At 39.6% G+C, this 19,122-nt stretch overlaps 1 protein-coding gene across 10 annotated transcripts in view; it reads right to left on the bottom strand.

The window, feature by feature from the left end:
- SPATA18 (spermatogenesis associated 18) overlaps positions 1 to 19,122 on the bottom strand; it is a 124,015-nt gene that overhangs the window by 48,441 nt on the left and 56,452 nt on the right. The window lies entirely within an intron of this gene.

Raw genomic sequence — 19,122 nt, 5'->3', positions numbered from 1 at the left:
GTTATTTAGAGAAGCCTGTACCCTCCTCCACTATCAAGACTTTGCCATGCAAATTCAATCAAATACCATGCAAATGGACAACATGAGAAAGAGACAGAAGTGAACTTCACAGAAGCAGAGTCACAAAGGAGCAAGGAGTGGCCAGGAGAGTGCAACACCACACAAAGGGCATTGGTTGCCAGCACAGAACATTCAAAGACAAAGCAGCAGCATGTGAAGTGGGATTCAAATGGCTTTCTATCTGCAAAGCCTGGTTCACCATTCCTATACTAAAATGGGAAGAATGAAGTTCTGGAAGGATGGCTGCTTTCTATCTGCAAAGCCTGCTTCACCATTCCTATACTAAAATGGGAAGAATGAAGTTCTGGAAGGATGGCTGCTGGCAAGAGGGAGGAGACCAAATATCTATCTTTTAAAGAGTGAAGGTGGGCTTGAAAGGAAACACACACTCACACACACACACACACACACACACACACACAGACCAAAAATAAAAAGCTGCAACAGTAGCTCCCATGTGTAGGAGAGGAGAAAGAACTGGATGTGACATGGGAAGCTGAACAAGGCAAATGGAATGGAGAGATGAATTTTGACAAAAATTAAGCCAGCAGACAAAACGGAGAGCTTGTTTTCATCCTCTCAGTATTCATGACATGTGTTCATGGGGAAATATGTCAGAGACCACTGGAAATACTAATGGTATAAGGAGTAAAGAAAGCTGCACTCATACAGCAGATTATCTCCTCCTTTTCCTCTAAAACAGAGGACAGACCAAAAAGCTTCAAAGCGTCAGAAGCCAGAAACCATCCTCAGAGTTCCATTCTGCAGTCATTTCAATGCCCCACCACATGTATGGACAAAATTAGCTGCATCAAAAGGTGGTGTCCTCTAAAATAATTCCATGTGTGAAGTCAGCACGTCTTATATATTTTGCAAAACAAAAGCTAGTAATTCAGTGGCTCTATAGCAAACAGTCTCTCCCCAAAGTGAGCAGTCAGTAAGGCTAGAAAGATTATTTAGTGAATAGGACTTAGGATTTGCTTTATTCAGTAAATAAAGGCTGACAGTGAAGCTGATAGTGAAAACCCAGTATTTTCTTTGAAATTCAGCTTCTCAATAACCATGCATACTGTAACATCTAGAATTTTGTCTACATCGCTCTTCTTTGAAGGAAAGGAATAGGTCTCCCTTCTTTTTGGGAGAGCAATAGAGCAGCACTTTGTGCAATTCATTTTCTCCAAATTTACTCATCCAATCTACAACATATTTTACAAAAAAATCTTCCGTCCCCAGCCAAAAAAAAAAAAAAAAAAAAAAAGAAGAAGAAGAAGAATAAAGTAAAGCTTATATGCAAAATTAGAATCTTGCACCCTTACTGGTGTAATTTAGATGAACATAGGTCTGCTGGTCTCTAACATTACAGACCTGGAATTTTAAACACTTTCCCAGCATCCATCCAGTTTGTAACCAAGGGAAGCCTGCTCCTCTATGCCAAAGATTAAACCTTCATTTTATGAGAACTATACACAAAGGAAATTTGCTACAAAAATAGCATAGAAAGCAGCAGATGTTTGTGGGAAGAAATTAAAGAGGTGTCAAAACTAGAATGCCAGGAATTATAGAAGATAAAGAAAGAAAATACATGGAAAATGAGATGTGAACATCATAGACTTGTTTTCTGAAAATGTATCACCTGTCCTTCCTGATTTTGGAAAGCTATGAGTATGGTCTTCTGCTATTACCTTCACTGATTTGTACTGCACCAGCTTCTCTACTGCTTGTATTTCAAATTGGTCAACCAACATACATGTTCTTTCACAGTATATTGAAAAAAACAGGCAAAAAACCTCCCTTCTGTTTTTGTGTTGTTGGTTTGGGGTTTTTGTTTTGTTTTGTTTTGTTTTTCTTAATTTAAAGTGTGGTCTGCCCTTTGCAGAAGTGTTGCCTTTCAAATGTGCATGTCAAATGAGCTTCAAAGTCAACAAAGGAAAAAGTGTGACTAGAATTGTTCCCAGAGAGGAGCTGCAGACCAGATGTGCATCATGCCCCTATCCAAAACCCACCCCACAGCAGAGGCACTGACTGTTGCTTCACACCATTGCACTTCCCAGCTTGTTGCTCCAAAACAGCAATGCCACTCTGACTTTGGAAAACAAATCATCAGTTACATTAACATTTTAAAGGAAAAAGAAAACAAATTTGTTGCAGCCTTTGGAGAAGAGTCCAATGTAAAGAGTGATGTTTTAGTGCTGACAAAGTTAGTGCCAAGCATTTGGGATATATTTAAGGAAAAATAGAAATTTTACACTTTTGTCCTCAGCTCAAGCTCTTTTCTTAATACGGTGTCACTTCCCTTCTCACACAGTTTTTTCTTGTTAAAAAGCCTTGGTTTTTGCTGATTGGGAAAAAAACACAGATCTGCTCCTGTACAGAGGGGAACACTGCTGGATTTCAGTAGCAGAAGAGTAGGGAATAGCAAAAAACGCAGTAGTGACTGCCACTATGCATATCACACATGTTGATAAGGCTGTGGGGCCCACCATGAAAATAAAGCAGGGCCTGAAGGAAGTTCTACAGTCAGTGGTTTGGCAATTGTAATGGAGAAACAATGAATAAATCCATGGGAGGGGAGAAGTCTGTGGTGGTTCTCAATCTGTTTATAATATGGGTCTTATTTATAGCAGGCACCAGAGAGGTCCTGCTGCCTTGCATAATTACGCTGGCAAAAATTTCCAGTGTAGATGCTGTTTTATCACAGTACTAGTGCTCAGACAAGCATGGTATCCCACCAAAAACTGTGAGAAGGCATAAGAGCTGTTGTAGCTACATCTGTATAAACTGCTTCATCCATGTGCCACTGAAACAATTCTGCCGTGAAGGGCTCTGAAAGCCTTGTTTTACTCAGGGCCAAGGGAAATGAAGGAGGTACAGGAAGACAAATGGGTGGAGTCTCACGTGCAGGTGGGATACACACTGGAGTACTCCTGTGAACATTTTGACACTGCCTCCATGTGGAATTACACAGGTGATCATGAGTAGGTTGCTCCTTCACCCAAGACCAAGTGGCTGTAAAGACTGATTGTTTTACGGCCTGGTTATACTTGAGGTGATGGTATCCCCCCATGCTACAGCCCAGAACGCAAGCCTAGGAATGCAGAATGAGTTATAGAGAAAGGGATTGGACACACAGCTATATCTAGGGGATCTAGATGATTCCACAGCCTAAAACATAACTGAGGTGTTTTTACAGGTAAATGTACCACAAATCCATATAAATCTACAAACAAAAGCTTTGCAATTGCTCCTATCCCATATGCACAGCTGCACATTGCACCAACATTTGATCTTGATCCCAGGTTGCTATTCACATGAACATTGCAGCAGTTGATAAATCTGAGAAACTGAGCAGTCTAAATTAGACATCTGCTAGAGAGCATCTGTTAGACACCAGTATTATTTCTAAAACTAAAAATGTTTTCACAGATTTTCAAAGTCAGACCAGAAAATCAGGATGTGGGCAAAGAACTTGTTTTTCAGTGAGCAGTGCCATGAAGAAAAAGTAGCAAGGACAATTTGAATATTGCAGCCACACTTTTAACAGTGTTTATGTGGTGATTAATCAGCCAGGATAGCAAGACTGCAGGTTATTCATTATTACGGAGACTCCTTTTTCAGTCTTCCTTTGGGTGTTACTCTGTGTCCATATTTAATACGTTTCCTTTGAGTGTTATTCAGTATCCATAATTTTCCCTTCAGCTACATACTAATACAAATTCAGAGAGGGATACAAGGAGGGTTCAGATCTTCATCCCTCCAAGCCCAGCTCTCAGCAGCTGGATGATCACTGACCCATTGTCTTTCCTAAAGAAATTTCCTATCTTTATCTATCATATGCTAGCTATGGATATCTGAACAAATTCTAGCCAAGGGCAGAATATAGCCAAATGCCAAATCTTGGCAGCTGTTCTTTTTGGACAATAGTGAGACATTTTATTGCATTCAAATATTGTTGTACATATCAGCACCTGCTGCACGTGCATATTTTAAGGTTTATGGTTTTATTGCTTTATTGTGGATTTCCTGCTCTTTCTCTATTGAAAGCAGTTAGCTGTGATTTTTCACACCTGTTTTAACAATACATGTAATGGTTGTCAAATTTTAGCACTTCACATGCAAGAATTTCAGTTTCCTGTCTGAAAATCATCCCACAGATTTTATCACCTTGCAATCCCATTTATAAGTTTAAAACGTAAGTATTCAGCCCAAAGAGGCTGGGAGTTTTTCCTTACAGAGGTTTAAAAAGCCATTGAGCTGTTCTTTGGAGATTTTCATTTTGAGAAACTGGGATGCCTTTTACTGGTTATTTTTCTTTACATATCTCAGTGCTTTCAACAAGAGACTTAAGGTTTGATACCACTGAGGAGAAGCTTTACTCCAGAATTAATCAGGATCTGCCATTTTGTCAAAAAGATACGTTGTGACATATTCCTATTTTAAGATAAACTGACATTGGATAAGCATAATCTAATATTTTAAAATACTAAACTGCTAGATACTTCCTCCATAGCTTTGGCTTCTGTTTAATAGAAGGAGTTGAGCAGATCCATATTCTTTCTAAAATAAAGTCAGAAAATCTCTTTCTCTGAAATGGATCATTGGGCTGTTGACATGTTGCCTGTGCCCATGGCAAAAATTACTATCCAGCTGGTAGACACGTGAAAGATAAATACATTAAATTTTGGCATTAAAAGTAAAATGACCTCATGCAATTTAATACCAAATTGCTAATACCAAAATAATAAGCAAATCTTTACTAATACTCCTAAATTATCTTCAGATAAAACAAACCTGCATTCTATTGATTTTAAATTAATACTTTAAAGAAAATGAAGTTCTGTAGTGGAAGGCTAAGAACAATATTACCCTGCCTTCTCATAGCTTCTTTTTAAATCAAAATCATCCATATCATAATAAAAAGAAATGTAATGACACCTTTATAGACACTCCTAACCACTTGTTTCTATCAATGGGCACAGCCTCCTGAGCAAAGCCTCTAACTTCAAGCATCAGATAATTATCCCAACAGTTTGAACCAGCATTTATGAGCTCTTGTGTTTGAGTGTGTAGATCTCTAGGTCATAGTTTCTGTCACAGACTGAAAATATCATCCCAGTGTTGTCCTGATCTGAGCTAGAGCTCCTCTCAGTCTTCCCACCAGCAGCAACCCGAAAGAAAAAAAAGTAGTTGGAAAAGCCCATGGTTAAAAACCCTAGGCACGGCTTTACTCTTGCTTGTCAAGCTGAGAAGACCCTGGAGAGAGTGTGACAGAAATTCAAACACACTAACTTACGAATGACCTCTGATTCCATTCAGGGTAGCATAGAAAAGAGGAAAAGAAGTGAGAAGTGAGGAAGCCAAGCATGGCTGTCCTACGTTGTCTGATGGCCCAAAGCAGTTGCTGCGCAGTGATTGTGACCCACCGTGAAAGCACAACCACGTACCACCCTCATTCTCCAGCACCAGAGAGTGCAGGAAAAAGAAAGGAGCAAATCATGCTGTCATGAAGCCTTCTCACAAGCACTCTGGCTTTAATTTGTTGATCTGACTTCCTTCGCCAACGTGGAAATTTAGGTTATTACAAGTTACGTGCAACCTGAAGGCAGGAAGGGTGCACACCCGTAGGGTGACCTCCTGTCCTTTGGGGTGGTCTCTAAGATAAGACTTCAATCCAGGGAACACTTCTCTTTCTCTCTTTCCTTTTTTATTACTCTAGTTAGGGACTCAGGTCTGTACTGTGAATGCAAACATTAAAGACCACAAGAAACTAAACAGGAAAACCAAAAGTCTTACACTTAAAAAGGAATAGTGCTGGCTGTCCAAGCAGTCACTTAAAAATAGAATTGGGACAGGAAAGACACAGCATGTGAGTAGACTCTCACAAATGGCTTTATTTAATGCAGGGAAAGAAAAGTAGAGGTTTTTAAAATAGCCAGGTCAGATATTCCCTTACAGAAAGGATCCCACAGCATGCTCCCAAGATGGCCCATGTCAAGTGCCAGAGCAGGGTTGGGGTTGCCCCTCCACCCTCTACTGCTGAAGCTCAGCACCATGTCTGGCAAAGCACAACATGTGCTATGGGGCTGATGGACTCTACAGGCAAGCAAGGGTGCAGGAGGAAGCCACAGTGCTCCTTAAGAGAAGGGTACATTTCTGTCTATACACCCAGAAATGGATCAGTCTACACAAACCCAGTGCCTGTTCCCAGGAAGAAACACTTTCTTTTCTTCTGATTTTACAACCTGCCCATCCTTCCACACGCACTCAAAAAAAGAGAAAACTTGTGGGTGAATGGATGTGGTTTTGTTTGCTAAGCTGGCCTTTGTCTCTTTAATTCCCTTACTTCCTTTCAGAAAGAACATTTGTCCTGTGTTACTTAAGACTGGAAAGCATAGGAGAATCTTAATTTCAAACAACACTTTTGGCTACAATACATGTATTTGTAATTACATTTGTTTTAAATACTGCCCAGCTAATCTGGTTATATCCCGGGGACATTTTCCCTGGTTATAGCTCTGAAACAAATTATGATTTATTTTCTGGTTGTTACTAAAGTGCATATAGATGTGATCTTCGAAAGAGCCTCATTTGTCTTTATTCAAGTCATTTGGTAATCAGGCAAAAGAAACTAATCAAAGTGACTAAATGATGTCAGCTGACTACAATATTATTTTCCAAAAACTTTTAAGCAGTGCTCTGCAGCTGTATGTAAGTTACCTTTCTGCTGGGAATTGATGTCTTCTAGGGTTCTGTGTTTTGGAGGAACATGTGTTCAGGGACCTCACCAGCTGCCTTTGGAAACCATTTTGCTCTTAAAGCAAAAACATATGTCAGGCCAAGGTAAGGGAACCATTTTTAAAAAAAAGAAAAACGTCTTTAAAAGTGATGCTGAAAACTGTCAGACAGCTAGCCATGCACCACAGGAAGTGGTAGCAGATTAGAGTTCCCCCAGAGCTACAGGATGGCAGGGCACTGTGCAAAGAGGTTAATTTCCATTCCTAACCTGTGAAAGCAGGAGACAAGAAAATAGAGCTACAATTAGCAGTTTGGCAAAGGTTCTGTTTTGACTGAACAGGGCCCCACAGATCCGTAAGCAATGTGCCAGTTCAGATTGCCCACACCAGCTCCCTCGGTGCCGCTGATGCCAGCACTTCCCGCCCGGTCTGCTCCCGCTCCCCAGCAGGCAGCCATGGCTTCTGCCCCAGGGCCCCGCCAGCCAAACCAGCACAGATCGCCCAGAGCTGGCAGTGTGGGGTTCTGGTAGCCAGGAGAAGGCTGACAAACAGACATTAAGAGCTGTAAGATGCACAGGATGGCAAAGCAGGACCAAAAACCTGGAGGTGTCTTCCCAAAGACCAAGGTCTACGGATTGCTAGAACAGCCCTGTGAAACACAACACTCAGCAACAAGTTTGAGCTTTTAGTGCCTATACAAAATAAACACAGCAGTGTGCAGGTGTCCTGAGTAAATGGGGGGGTGGGAGGAGAATCCATGTTGCTATAAAATCACAAAAGTATTTACAAAGCATGTGCAGTGTCTTGTCCATTCTCCCTCTTGCAATGTATGCCTGTGTAAAAACTATACATACAGATCCGATACATTCTACTTGTTAATCTTGCTCTTTGCTGATGCTCTTGCAGCAGTAGATATGGTTGTTATCAGAGCTTGATTATAAACCAAGTAAGTACTGTATGAATGTAATCTCACGCTTCCAAAACGGGTCAAAGCAAGAAAGTTGTTACATCTGTCATATAAGTCACATATGTGACATAATGATAGAAACAGTAATAAAAAAACTTAGCTCCTGTACCTTCAGAAATACTTATGAACTACCAGTAGTAGAAGAATAAAAATAATAAATAACAAAAAAACCATAAATAACAAAAACAACAATACAGTATCATCTAGATATTGCTTTTCAAGCTGACATTAAACAGGGACATGAACTTCTGGAAGAAATATAAATTTTCTCTCCTGAAAAAAATGTCTCTGCATAGTAGTACAAGTAGACATCTCCCCCCCCCCCCCACACACACACACACACCCTTCCACCTGACTTCAAGATCCAGTACCTCCTCTGCACCCTCCCTTCTCCAGCATTTCATCCTAATTACCATGTCCAGCTAGTCCCTTTCTCACCCTACATGCCAGCAAGTCAGACTGCCCACCTGATCTCAGTCTTTCTGTCTATATCATTATTCTTCTTCCAGCCTGCCTGGGTGCAAAGGACAGAGGACTCACAAGAAAGACAGGTGTGTCCACCCCTCCTGACCATGTACAGACAAAGGAGTGAGAAATGGGCATCGCAGAATCCTTCTAGCAGCATCCCTGAAGCCTGAGCCTGAAGCATGCAATGCCAGGTCTGTCCAGCACAGGAAGCTGTAGACATTCCAACATACCACAAAGATCTTCATTGCTAAATTCTTCTGAGTATGAATAAATTGCAAATTGTCAACTGTTTATGACTTGGTAGAGCATGATGGGGTTTTTGCCAAAGGAATGAAAAACACATCCCTGACAGAAAGGCAGCTCTAGTGCCAAACCAAGAGCCTCTACTGCAAAGCTCCAAGGCACTTGAACTTCCTAAGGAAAAGGTTACTTAACCTTTTTTAGCTTTGGAAACTAGTGCATTGTTTACCCTTTGCCTTTGTTCTCATAAAGAGCAGAACTGCTTTGACTGATGTTTTCAGAAACAAAAACCTGCCCAAGGCATGGAAAAATCTCCTACATGCTGTGGTACACAAAAGCCAGAGTTTTACTGTGGGAAATAATAAGCAGCTTGGGTAACAGGGCTGCCATCCCACCTAAAAGGCTTCCCTGCCTGTGTGAGCTGGGACTCCTGCACACAGGTTTGCTCTTCCAGCCCCCATCAGCACAGTGACTGGGACATGTGAATTCAGCAGGCATTGGTTTGGGAGGCGATTGTCACACACTGCAGAGCAGCAGATGCTGGTGACACCAGGGCTTGTCCAGCAGCTTTCATTTCCAGCAATCTAATATTTCAAGCCAGCAGCATGAGGCCAGGAAGGAGCTCATATGTCACCGAGGTCCTTGCACTTCCCCTCAGCAGACACTGTGCACCACAAGCGGCGCGTCCCGACACGACTCATAGAATAAATAGCTACACCTCCTTCTTCCCCCAGACCTCTACAGCCTCTCAGGGCCATAATATACCTCATAATGTATTCCCACAAAGCCTGCAATAATTCACTTGTCATAATACACCCAGGATACAAGCCAACAAAAGCAGATTTGTGTTTCATCTTACATTCTGATCTCTTAAGTTATGATAAAAGAAAACAAATTGAAATACAAGGCACTTTTTTTTGGACCCGGTTTCTGGTTTATTATTACAATGAGCTAAACAGGCCTAGCAGAAACATTTGATCTACATTGATCAATCTTTCATGTGAGCCAAAAGGCCACTTCCATCACTTAAAAGGATGAACAAAGATCAGGATAGTTCCAAGAGGTGGCAGTGGGAAGGTGTAGACCTCAAAGGGTTTGCAAAACCCTCTACAGGAACAATTGAAGAATCCAAGAACAGTGTCCCCTCTGTTTCCACAAAGGACCCAGTTCAGTAACTTAATTTTCCTTTTCCAAGATGTAATCAGATCTTAGGTTAAAGTCACATGAATTAGTATAAAAATCAGATCACACTATGGAAAAGGTTCTCTTCCATACCAAACAGAAATGCACTTGTGAAAACATATGGCAGGAACAAGCTGGCATTGGTTCATGTTTACTTATCCTGGCAAAGAAGGGAAGAAGCAAATTATTTATAATGATTTGTTCTTCATTATAGTGTTTTGCTTTGCAAATTACAGACAATTATCCTGTATTTTTCTTGTTAGCAATTTGCTGAATTCCAACATGTAACCACCTTCCTTTGTACCATCCTTTCCATTGGTGTTACTTTCCTGGATTCAGATACATTCTTTACACATATCTTCTGTTTTCCTTTTTTTTTTTTCCTTCGTTTTTAAAGTAGGTCTCCTGCACCTATTTTTTTAAGCTGGTAGTAGCAAATGAGTATTAGTGAACACACCAGCAACTGTTCTAGCCTGTTAGCAAGGGGTGGCTTCTGAACCTGCTGGAAAAGTTGCATTTACATTTCTGTTCACACAGGGGGTTCCACTCCTAATCTTAATGCATGGAACAGCCACATGAACGGGCAACCAAAGGAGGCAGTTTCAAGAAGAAACATATGTCAAAGATGACAAACAGCCAAGCACAGGATCTATAAAAGTATGACAGGAATGCAGCAAACCTTATCCACCTCTCCTGGCAGGCTAGAAAAGTTAACAAGAGAGCTGCTTCCAGCCATGGTGTCTGAGAGCACCCATGAAGTCACAGTCACACAGAGGTATCTGAGAAAATGGGCAGGACAGACACTTCAGGGAATCTGATGGAACTAGTCACTTCTTTGATTTGTTCCTATTCCCTAGCCTACATGTTTGCAATCTTTCTTTCATCTTCAGCCACAGTGGCTTTTTTCTTTTTCCTCATCAAAGGAGTGAATGATTTGCTGTCTAGATAGGGATTCAGGTTACACCAAGTCCTCTTAGCATGTGTGCAGGAAGCATGAGTGCATTAGATGTCTTCACTTCTCTTAGGTTTCCTTCATTCACAAAATTCCTGCAGCTATAGAATTGTAAGGTCTGAGGAAATAGTATTTTGAACATTATCAGGAATTATTGACTCCATTACATGCCAACATAATGCAAAGACATTGCAGGGGTAAAATTTGCAACTTCATCACCACTGGTCTCCTTGATAATATGCAGGAAATTTTCATGTGTTCCTTTCCCATTCCACAATTTAATAATAGCTGACATAATTAAATCCTATAGCTACACAGTTCAGTGAATGTTCTGCATAACTGAGTTTATAACAAGTACAAATATTACAAAAGCTAGTTAAATTTTATGTGTTGAACAAAGCTTGTGAATCAATTTTAGGTATCTGTCAAAATAGATTTGTGTGAGATGCTCTTCTATACACAGAGACATAAAGGTGAAGTATAGACTTTTGACTTGGGTACAAAATAAGCTGAAGAAAGAAAGTAGCATTCACTTGGTTTTATTCAGTTACTGCTCTTTTTGCAATCATAGCAGAATTTTTTTTCTCTATGATCTCCAGGGACTGTCTAGAATTCTAACACAGGAACAGCTACTGGCACCGTTATTTTCCTGGACGGATTTTGTATTCTTTTATAATTCTGCCATCCCTTTAATTAGCATCTTCAGAGAAAGTTGGGCATGGTTCTCACCATTTTGCACCATTTTTCCATTTTTCATAATTACATTTACAAGGCTAACAGTACTAAGGAACCTGTATTCAATCACTGGCTGTTGTGCATCTATGACATCAGAAGATACAGCAGAGAGTAAGTTTAGTGCTAAACAAGACGTGCATGGTCTCTGGGCAGAACATCATGTTGTATGTCATTCACTATGAGTACAGCTAAGCATTTATTTATTCCCACAGAAGAAAATTTTAGAGGAGAATCCTCTAGAAGCCAGCTCCCATAAAAGAATTCATGGGTGGTCTTGCCAAACCTTAGAATCTTACTATACATGATGGTGGAGATCAACAACCATTGCTGTCTTTAGATTAAGGCATGCTTGTTATTCCTAAAACCTCTTCCTGAAAATCTTTACAGATTGTTGTGATTATCTTCCATCTATGTGAGTTTGGCTTCTTTGGGTTGGTTTGGGAAAAGATGCACAATAAGTTAAATGTGCCTCTCATCTTGAAAGAGATCACCTTTTTACTGGCATCTTCTAACAAGTGCTTACTCAATGCATACAGATTCTATTTGGGTGACTTAAGGATTCAGACTACATTTTCCTTCTTCCATTCTGTCCTTAGACAAAAAATCATGACAAGAATTCAATTTGTAACTCAAGAGCTGGAGTGTGTTCCTCCTAGATATCATCAACAGACCATCTTAATGAATAAATGTACCACACAAAAGCTTCCACTAACTTTCCTCTTTTTCCCTATATTAATATTTTCCTATATTAATGTTCCCTATATTAATACAAGGGAACAGTTCATTTCTACTTTAGCCAGGTCACTTTTGCACTATTAAGAGCTAACCAGGAGAAACAAGTTTTATGTGCAAACAAAACATATGCACATGCACGTGTGTCTATATACAAGCATGTGTGCACTTATATTCCAGAAATGTGACACTTAACTTCTACAAGATTGTTTTCAAAATGAGACTTCATATAACCATCTGCCAACTGGATCTAAATCCTAATAATAGGTTCAGAACACTGTCCTTACAAATAAAAACTCCCAAGAAGAAACATCTGTTTTAGTGCAAAGGAACTCAAAATGCAACAGTTTATTTCCTACCCAGAACACTGCTCTGGTTAGGATTTAATGGGTGTAGTGGCACAAAAGAAAAAAATCTTTGTTTCCCACAGCACCATGGAATATTACAAATCTTCAAATGCAAATCAGAGCTCTTTGGAATAGAAGCAATTCCACTCTGTCATGGAAGCTACAGCTACACAGGTTTTGAAACTTTCTCATTTAAACCATGTAGAACATCTCCCTGTGTATTCACCATATAATACATTAATGGTTCTCAAAAGAAGGCTTTCATGTTGCAGGTTTTGGGCAAAATTCACAATGTGCAAATGGTAAGTGAGATGTATTTCTGAGCACTCCAATTAGATGCTTAGATGCTAAAATTTAATTTTATGTTCCATCCCCAAATGCCTCTGTGTAAAATTGCATTTCTAAATATATTGTTGCAAAGCTAGTGCAGGTTTCTCACTAAAAAAATCTATACAACAGTGGGAAAAAGCCTTCTAGCAAATGTTACAACAGAGCCACAATGACAGTTGTATTAAAATTATATTAAGAAAGCAATAATGTAGTCAAGACATAACAAAAAAATAATTAATCAAGCAGTTGCTGTAAATCATCAGAGAGATTTTTTTTTTTTTTCATACAGCAACACAAGGCAGAAAAGACTGTGCCCATCTGGAGATCACAAGAGTCAGAAATCTGCAGTTTCTCTATTAAAATACTATCACATACAATTTCAAATCACACTATATATTCTGGACTAAAAAACTCACTGCATCCAAAATTTGCTTACAACCTGACAGCTTTCTGTGCAGAAGCTGGGCACTGCAAATACTGGTGCAATAGGAAAATGTGTTTCACTGCTTTCTGTGCAACAGACAGAGGGTAGCAGAGCACATGAGGGGAAAAAAAAAAACCAAAAACAACCAAACACTCACACACCTCAAAGGAAGGGGCAGAAGTTTAAGTACAATTCTTCTGCCCTAAAATGCAACTATAAATGTCAGTGCATGAGACAATAGCTGAGTGTAAATACCACACAGTGCCTCACACACAGAGTTTTCGTAGAGGAATAAATGTCAGGCTGTCCTAAGGTTGGCTGAGCCTTGACCTCAGCTCTACCATGATGAAAAGAAAGCCCAAGGAGAAGCCTCCTGGGAAATAACTCCAAATAGGTTTCAATGCAGTTCATATTTTGTGTGTGGTTACCTGAATTTCAGACCCAGTGAAAATCCTTGGTTCCAGGTTATGCTTTTGAGATAATATTTATTATCCTATGCTAAACTAAAGCCAGTCAATTGCTGTTTTCAGGCTTCTTGGGAAAAGAAGGGTCCCTGAAAAGGTGTCTGAGATGCACATCCCTCCTGCAGGTCAGCAGCTGCAGCAGGGAAGGTGCAAGACAGCATCCGCTGCCTTCACACTTCTCCTCGCCACTGGCTACTCCAATTTTTCATTTAGATAGAAGAGCAACACTGAGTAAATTGGATGTCTCAGACTCTTTTTTTTTTTTTTTTTTTTTTTTTTTTGCCTAATATCCTTCTAGTTTTCCTGGAAATGTTCCTTCAAAAGTTACAGTCTGACCCTTAAATACTGAACACTGTGTATGTCTAGTAAACATCAAGAGCTTAGAAATATGGAACTGCTTCACAAATTCACAAATCTTCATGTTTGACAAGCCGTGTTGGTTTTTTTTTAATTTGGAACATGCTTTTTCTCCCAGAGAGAAATGCACACATTAGAATATAAAATCAATACACTGAGTGCAAACTTCTGTGCTATTTTCAAAGCTGATTTCAGCCTGTAAAGCATTAAGATATATATGCATTTATGTGCAAAACAATGCCCTGTCTATTCACCTTATAGACAACTAACAAATATAATTTTGACCACTCATTTATGTATTGAATTGCAGCCAGAGCTACAAACCAAACTTTGCAGCTGCATCAGTAAAGCAGCAGAGCAGTAGCCATAAAGGGCAAACTGTCCTCTTAAGGCTGAATTGTGTTGTGGAATTAGGGATACAGTTTAAGGTGAATCTGCATATACTTCATCACAGTTCTATGGGAGGCTTTAGACATTATTCTTCATAATAAATACTTTCAATTTGCATAAGTTTTATCCAGAATTAAGTATATTTGTATATAGAGAAACATTGCATTTTATGTTTACTACCACATGCACAAGCATCCTGACCACAACAGCTTTTATTTCTGCTGAATCAGGACCAACCCACTCACCCTCCACCACATTTCTGCTAGAGTTGCCTAAAACTCAGAGACCAGCGTTATACAAAAAATAGAAAACCACAGCAATCTAGATGAGAAGGTTTTGCTGACAAGACTAAAAGCAGTTCTATTTTCCATGGTGGTATAACTCTTGACAAAAAGTTTTTTGCCAATTTTCTCTGGAGGCAATGAGAGGAGAGTCTGACCCAACATCATATTTACTATTTCATGCAAACAAAAATAAACTCAAATGTCTAATTGTTTTCCTTGGGACCAGTCCAAAGTGTTATGCAAGTGCTTAAACAGCCAACAAAACCTCTCAGATGTTCTACTCCAGCTGAACCATGTAGTTTTTCTGACATCTAGTGGCAAGTAACTGCAGAGTTTTTTCTTCTTAATAGAAAGTTTAGAATTAATTTACTTCCTCCCAGAAATTTTTGGCAGGACGAAGCCTTCAAAAGAGCAAATTATATAGGAGAACCCTAGCCAGCCCCCATGTCCTCCTCTGAAGAACACATTTGCTACAATGCGTACTGAAGACCCATGAGACAAAGCATTAAATCCAGAAGATATTAGAGCTTGTTCTGCAGGCCTTATGGAATGTTTTCTTTCCAGATGCAAGCTCTAACATGGCTTGCAGGCTTCTCCCCCATCTTTAAGAGATTCTGTAGCACCTCACTTAAAAAGCTGTACTCTTGGTCTGGAACTTCTCCTCAGCTCTTGTTGGATGATTAGAGAAAGATATAAGTCTTCCACAGAACTGGCTGCATGTGAGTTATAAGTCTTTCAAATAATGTGCAATTGTTGCAAAGAAGCTGAGTGGATTTTCTTTTCTCCTGAAAGCACATCTTAAAGCAGTAACGAATCATCTTAAAATAGTATAGTAATTATTCCTTGGGTTTCTGAAGCTCTATAATTGCCCAGATATTTAAAAAATGAACTATTGTAATGTAGCCTACCAGAAGTTCTTAGATTAATTCACTGTATCAAGAGGAGTTGCATGGGGAATGGGAAAATTACCACAAAGAAGTTCTTAAACTTTAAGATTTAACATTCTGTATTCCACACATTTCCCATGGTTTGAGCCCAGTGACTTCTCTGGGACTTTGCATACCTGAGTAAGTAAAGCTGTACTAAAGAAACAGACTTGTAAAGCAAAATAGCTGGTCCCAAGCACATGACATCCATACAATCCCCAGCTCATCAGGGACCACCTCAGAGACAGTCCAGCAGTCCAGCTGCACGGACAGGACAGCCACCAGTGGCTGCAGTAGAAAAAGTGCTCCCCTCATGCATGCTTTCCCACTCCTTCTCCCCAGAGGGATGCAGTTTGCATACTCTGAGGCTAAAATGGTAATGCAGATGTATTTTAATCTACCTTCTTCATGCACGAGAACTTTTCTTTCCTGACTATCACTCATCTGTTTGTAACATGCCAGGCGGGTGAGCCACCTGTGTTCCTTCTGTGCATTTCCTGTCTCTGGTCACACACAGCACAAGAGGCTGCTTGGTCTACTGCCTCTGTATTGACCTGTTCTGTAAGATGCTTCAATTCTATGGATTAATAAAAGAAATTAGACTGAAGCCATAGCTCTTCAACAGAAACAACAGAAGAAATTATTTCTTCCATCAAAACAAAAAAAAAAAATACCCACTGCAGATAAAGAAAGATTGAAAAGTTAAAGGTGACTGTGAGACTGAACATTCCCAGAAAGATGGCCCTCATTGTGCACATGACTGCCAAGTAGTAAGATAAATGGTGACTTTTAATTCCTTGAGCAAAACTATAGCCCAGCTTTACATATACTTGTGTTTCGCTGTGCCTCTGTCCTATACTCCTCAAGGACCTCGGCAGGCACACACCTCTGCCTTGCCAGCTGCCATTCCTTGTTCCCTGCCCTTTTCTACCAGCTTCACTTTGAGCTTCCTTTACAAAACAAGACAGAGAAGCAATCTGCTCCTCTATTACTCAGCAGTTATTGGTCCAAACTAAGTGGTTTTCAGCAGAATTAAAAATAGATTATGGGTCTCTTAAGCAGTCCCCCTGTATTCAACAGAATTGTTAATGCCAAATATTTACAAGATGTATATGCAGAAATAAAGTCTTATCTTTTAAATAATCTCTCTAATTCCTCCCATTTCTGATGCTGGCTGCTAGTTTTGCACATAATCAACATTGTTTAATTTTTTCTTTGTCTCAACATATAAACACATGACAAATGAACATTATGGTTCTTTTTCCTCTAAAAAATATTCCATTTACATCATAATTCTTTTATCATCTGGAAGAACCTTCCACCCATATGCAACTGTGGAGTGCGTGACAGACCAACAACATCACTAGAAAGATTCTTCAGAGGAGATATGCTGATGTGAGAGTTGCAACAGGACAGAGCATCAAGAATCACCTCCTTTCTAAAGAGGTGATGATTTAAAGGTACCATTTTGGCAAATGCAAAGCACAGGAGAGTTTTCATCAGCATCCCATCCTCCAACAAAGTGTACAGATTTTGCATAGGGAATTAAAAGCTTAAGAATTCAGACAGTGTTGTGCATATTAAATACAGAACATACAGTATTCCATAGTGGGAAGGAGAAGAAATCTCCCTTCCAAAAGAGACCTGTTACCATGACAAAGATGTACTGCCTGTTTGCATAAATGTCTGCAACACCACTTAAATACAGAGCATGTAATGAGTCCTGCAGTTAAACTGAAGGGAACATCTTGTTTTATTTTTCATACAAGGCCTGATTCTGCTTGTAATATCTTGTAACATCACAAGGCAGGAGTGACTTAACTGAAGTCCTTGGTGTTAAAGTGACATTTTCAAAATCAGGCCTGCAATACCTTTCTTCAAAATAGTGTTAACTGCCAAACCTGCTCTCCTGCAGTTCAACTTCCTTTCAATGAAAATCACAGTTATCACTTGGGCATGAACATTTTCATGGACCCTTCTCCAGTCAGTGTGGCTGTTCCTGTTCTTAGCTACAAGAAATTAATTTATGCCCTAAGCTGTGACTGAAGTACCTCACATACAAACAGGAAAATAGGAGCTACCTTCTCCCCATTTTCAAAACTCAATTGGCTATTGCTGTGGTCTCCTATGTATTGGTATTATATCCAACCAAGTCACTTGTAAATGGATTAACAAATGAACAGCACAGGCTGGAAGTGGTAATAGGAGAGAAACTTTAAGCATTTTTATCCTACAAAGAGAGCACGGATGAAAAAGGACACTGTTTTGTACTAAACTATGCATTCAAGACTACAGGGCAATATTCTTCCAAGTGTTTGGTACCCTTAACTCATTTGGCTGAATGGGATCTAAATGTTTCTGGTTTTATGCATGGCCCTTCCCTAAAGTATCTGCTCACTCTCTGCAAGAGAAAGCAAGTTGAAAGCCCACCTTACTGCTAAAACCACAGTGCCAAGAAATATGCCTTCCATTAACTTCGGGTCTGTGAAATGACACCTATTCGAAATGGACAGGAAATTTAAACAATTTTCCAGGAACTTTTTTTAACTTAGTATCCTTCTGAGAACAATTTAACCTCAGATGCTGGAAAATCCATGCATTATTACAAACTGGGAATTTTCTTTGCATGATGAGTTGGTTTTGCACACATTAACTGAGATTTCACAATTCCCAGTGTAGCAATAGGATTAAGAAAGCACCTGCACTGCAAGATCTCCAAACCTGACCAGAGAAAGTTTTGCTTAATTTTTGGGTATTGACAATTATTTGAAGCACAAACTGCAATAATCAATTCCACTTAGTTCTGATCCTACTTTTAAGGAGCCAGACATTATTTCAAAGTTCATATTTACAGTACCTCTGAATGGTGTAAGTGCCATCTGGAAGTTAGGAGTCAAAAGTCTTCTGTGGACAGGTATAAACTCAACCAATTATGACTTTTAAGAAATTCCTGAAAACACTAGCAAAAAAACCCAAAACCAAATTGAACTTCAGTGCCAATGTAAGGTAATTTAAATAATGTTATAAATTGATTTATAAACTTATAATTTTTGACAATATCTTCCAACATGGCACCATTTACAGTGGGTCTGGGACAGTATACCAAATTTTTGTGTAAATAAGTAAACTCCTTTAACCTCACCTGTGTTATTATCTGCTTACACTGGGACTAAATTTCCCCTGTAGGTTCCTGTTTACTTCTAGGAAGTGTATGTACATGCCATGTCCATTCAAAATAAGTGGTTTGCTGGAGCATTGTACATCTACCTGAGCAGCTTGTTCCCCTTCCTCCATTAGAGTAGGGAAGCAGATTCCCACTCAAGGACATATAATTTGCATTTGCTCCTTTTTGCTCATCTGTAGCAAGAACAAAACCTGCTACCACCAAAGTTTAAGAAATAGTTATGCTGAAAAAATGCCTATGGCCCATTCCCAGGAAACTGGTGAGTGTTACAGTGACTATATAGCCAGTGTGACTCACAATAGAGGGCAAGACCCATTTTCCAGCAGAAAAGTGCTACTAAGATCCACAT

Source organism: Lonchura striata, chromosome 4 (genome assembly GCF_050655825.1).
Source record: "Lonchura striata isolate lonStrDom1 chromosome 4, ASM5065582v1, whole genome shotgun sequence".
NCBI lineage: Eukaryota > Metazoa > Chordata > Aves > Passeriformes > Estrildidae > Lonchura > Lonchura striata.
This window is presented reverse-complemented; position numbering and strand designations above follow the sequence as displayed.